Source organism: Macrobrachium nipponense, chromosome 37 (genome assembly GCF_015104395.2).
Source record: "Macrobrachium nipponense isolate FS-2020 chromosome 37, ASM1510439v2, whole genome shotgun sequence".
Lineage (NCBI taxonomy): Eukaryota > Metazoa > Arthropoda > Malacostraca > Decapoda > Palaemonidae > Macrobrachium > Macrobrachium nipponense.
The window spans coordinates 10043795-10048794 of NC_061097.1; positions in this window are offsets into that span (position 1 = coordinate 10043795).

Sequence of the window (5000 nt, forward strand, 5' to 3'; positions counted from 1 at the left end):
CAAGTCTTAGCCTCGAGATTTCGGTTGAGACAAGCATGTCTCTCCTTTGCCGTAGAAATTAATGATTTAACTGTATCTTACTCGCGAGAAGGTATATAAGCAACAAATCAAATGTACCTCACGCCTAGCAACCAAATAATGCTTCTAATGGAGACACCATAATAATTATGTTATGCCTAACTGTATCTATATATCTATCCCAGTGCCTATCATTTCCTCCTATAATCTTCCTGAGAGCCTCGAGCACTTTTCTGTTTGCTCATAACCCTTAGCTTCAGGTCTGTATGGAATGATTATTATTTTCTGTATCCCCATAACTTCTGCAAGACATTCTAAGGACCCATTTGCAAATTCCCCACCATTATCAGTCAAGAAAACCTCAGGTGAGCCATACCTACAGATGACCCTATTGAAACCTGCTACAGCCACTTCAACAGCTGTCTTATGCTTGATTTGGAAAATTTCAACTACTCTCATCAGTTCTTCTATTACTACCAGTAAATACTTGTAGCCATGCCCTGATTCACAAAAATTCACCAGGATATCCCTGTGCCCCTCTGAGAGGGTTTACTTGGTATCAGATATGACCCTAATTTGCAAGGAGTGACCCTTGCGGGTTTGAAAGCGTTGCACACTATCCACCTTTTTACAAAATTTTCCACATCTGTCCACATATTCTTCCAAATATACTTATTACGCATCTCATTATACACCTTTTCTACCCCCAAACGTGGACTAACAAACTTGCAAAGTACTATATCTAAAACTACTTTCACAATCATATATATATATATATATATATATATATATATATATATGTATATATATATGTATATATATATATATATATATATATATACATTATATATGAGAAACCTTAGTATATATATGATCCAGCTTCTTATTATAATATGATAAGGTTGCAAGCAAAGATTGTACGTCCTGAATATGATTTAAGTTACTCGAATGTTCGTTCACTATCGTCATAAGTTCGTTAATCGATTCAAGTTTATTTACAGAGTTCAGAAAAAATTAATTCATATTCGTTCTGTAATATTTCAATTCTCTTATTCTGATCGTTAATCTTAAGACGATTAGAGATGCCATGTCTAATGGCATCAAAAATCAGAGAATAATAAAAATGACAATGCGAATAATAATAGTGATAAAGCATAGTCATAAGGCAAGTACTAAAGATACATATGCTAAAAATTTAAAAATTATATATATATATATATATATATATATATATATATATATATATATATATATATATATATATATATATATATATATAGGTTTGGCATCTCTATCGTCTTAAAATTAACGATCAGAATAAGAGAATTGAAATATTACAGCACGAACATGAATTACATTAATAATATTTATCCACTTTCGTTCAAAAATCACAACACCAAAAATTAATGTACCAGTCACCAATAGAAATAAAAAATTTACATGTGCCAATCCCAACACATATATTTCCCAGGTAAGTATTTCTCACTCTGCAAGATCAAGGTCATCAGCTGATCAAATCTGTGTCATTGCGCTGCAACAGAAAACAGGAAAAAGAGAGAAGGAAAGAGAATAAGAGACGAACATTTGCTTCTCATCTCTAGCCTGGTATTTACTGAATCTGCAGTCAACCTGACAACGCTCACTGCGACATCCTAACATGATAAAACAGGAAGTGAAACCCTCGGCGCTGTATATCTCCCGCAATAACTAATTCCCGCTAGATAAGAAAACAAAAATCAAACGACTTAGGTTAATACCAATTTTAAATAAATCACATCACAATGTTCCATATATGCAAATTACTAAGCCTCACCTAATGAAAAAGAAAACGGGATAGATGTACCATCTCTCGAAGCGAGATAGAGAGAAAACGAAAAGAAAATTCTAACGCTCACCAAAATTCTTTTCCCCACAGCATATCCATGACCCATGGCCCTAAAAACTGGTAACCCCACTGGAATTATTACCCTAATGATCACCTTAAACTAGCCTGACCGCACTTATGAAGCACATCATGTTCACACACTCTGTACAACTCCACTGTCTTAGAGGCTGAACTCTTCAACCACCCGGATTCTTCTGACTTCACCTTGAAGGCAGCGATAGAGAGACCAGTTGCCATAAGTCCTAAATATAATCCTTTTCCCTAACGTCTACATGATTTCCTGACTCTATGCAACACCCCGTCTCTCCAGAAACATAATCTATAGGCCTGATTGCCCTCTTCCAACTGCCACCAAACTGTTAAAATGTAAAATGGACCCTGTTTACTTAGAAAGAGAGAATCCTAGTAGCGCAACCTACCTTTAATATTCCATCTCCGTAGCTAAAATCAGTCATCAAATCTGGGCTAATTCAAACTCTTGAGATACAAAATAAAACTTTTATTTCCCCAAAATAGCTAACATGAAAGCTAAAGAAAATGAACCTAAAATTCCCCCAAAAACCATGAAACACCATTATTAAAATTGTCACACACTATCCTCACTGTCAAAGAAACCCATCTGTCTTTCTCAAATAAATGTCAATAGAGAATTAATTTTCAGTACTGAAAAACCGAATCCATCTGTAAAAGAAAACACATTTCACGGAAAAGTAACATATTACAGTAAATCAATAATATTAAGTGTTGCGCTGCACTTAACCTCTCAGAGTATCTGAAAAATAACTGTCACTGTTTTCTAAATGTTCTTTATCCCATCACTCTACCTTAATCGAAGGAACTTCTTGCTTCACTTCCAAAGTGTCTTGCGACTACCACTAAAGTTTTCGTCTAATTGCTATATTAATCACTACTTAGGAGGTTATATTCCATTCATGTGTCTGTACGAACTTACATACGCTAATACACGTACCAAATTATGTACGCTATGTTCTGGGACTTTCCACGATCATACCCCGTTTGATGCACGAACTGACGAACACACATGCAATTGCTTTTTTTTTTTTACATCACAATAATATGAGTTTCTGACTAATCAGGTTATTTGCATGCCCCTCGATCTCACCAATGTCAGTCTCAGTTTCAGTTTCGATTATGTATCAGAAGCCACTGCAGAACCTCGATCAGTGGATTAAAACTTGCAAGCGAGGTCTCTTTGACTTTAGTGCACCAAGTGCCCATGAAGGAAAGAAATTCTTCAAGAAAATAGACGGAGTCCAGAAATTTCAGATGCCGAGCAAACTCATGCAACCATCAACCCCTCCTGAAGAGGACATCCCCTATCAACCACCAATCATCCCTGAAGAGGATAATATATCCACAGATACTGTTTCCAGTGAAGAAAACTCCCATCAAGACACGTCTGATGAGGAAAAACATCGATTAAAACCTGTTCAAATGATGGAAACACTGAAATGACAAACCCTATTCCTTCTATATTCAATACTGAAGGTTGGATCACTATTCGCAAGAAGAAGAAAGCCTTCAGGAAAACAATTTAAGAAGAAACAACCCCTCTCACCACCAAGCTTCTCACTACAAGAACCGTCTCACCTCTTCCTAAATGCAAAGCCTCCTATGATGAAGTAGCAAGATTGGAGAAAGAAAATCCAACTCTAAAAATGTCTGTTAGACCAAATCTTGTGGATGATATGATTATTACCCCCAAAAAGCAGAGAAAGAGACGAGTTTCTTCGTGAAATTCTGTTCTTACACTGCTAGACCCATCAGAGAAAATCAAGAAAGCAGTCATTTGCAGATATCCAACTATTCTGCCTCTTGACCACATTCTACAACTTGAAAATACAATAGATGCAAAAACATGCACTATTAAACCTGGAAAAACCACAATTCCTATAAGGAAAGTCATTACCCTTCCAGGAGCAATCTCCAAACAAGTTTCCCTCAGTACATGGGGATCATTCCCCACTGTAGCCTTCATTCCAGAGCCACTCCGATGCTTCAAGTGCCACAAATTTTGACACCACAGCAGCCGCTGCACAGCCACAGAAAGGTGTGGCATATGCAGAAAAACTCACCCATCCAAGCAATGCCTAGATGTCTTCAAAAAAGGAGAACAAGTTAAAAGCAAATGCCCAACTGTTCTCTCCATCATCATGCATAGAACAAAAAAAATGCAAATTTCGACTTGAAAAAATCGAGAAAATCAAGAACAATTATCAACCTATACCACTTACAAGACCAAATCACATTCCAAAACCTAATGAAGAAGTTGGAATAACTAGGCCAAAGCTGCAAAGAGAAGTCAAAGCAGCAGCACTACAGAAGATAGCCAGGGACAAGCCGATGCCCAGAGAAGCAGTTCCAAGCACTTCAGAACCTTCTTCTCCCCTTCCTTCCAATCCCAACTCCTTCCCAAACCCATCTTTTTCATTCCCCTTCAGACAGACCAAACATTGCAAACCGAGTTCCCAAAGTAAGTGAAACTTCAATAGCACTTACGATAGATGGAATCACCATTCTCTTTGAACTTGTCACAGGGAAACCTGTAAACAGAGAGACACTGCTAAACCACATACAACCCCACCTCATCCCAACCTTTCAACCTAGGCACCTGATGTTCAATCTGAACAGCAGCTGCCTCACTTAATCATTCCATCCCTGTTCCTCTTCTCAAGGCCTTCAACAAGCGGTCAGAAAGGAGCAACACACCTTGGCCACTCTCAAGTGAGCATATCTGATGGCATACAGCCATCCTATGTATAAGTAAAATTCATTCAATCATTGCATCATTCATCACATCTCAAGGAAACTTTGAATCCCAAACTTTTTCTTCAACTCTAAATTTATCCTTTCCTTCACACGCTCTCCTACTTACTGGGATTTGCTTCTATAATACTTTATCTGTCACTAAAACTTTTCCTTTCTGGCCCAGTTGTTAAATTGAAGCCGAATGGTATGTTCCAGAAAAAAAACCTTCATCCATCACCAGTTACGGGCTGCTAAGAAGCAAGAGCCCGTGCCATTACAAACTTGGCTTAATATATCATCATTGCCAATGCGGCTTGCTAATGTTTTT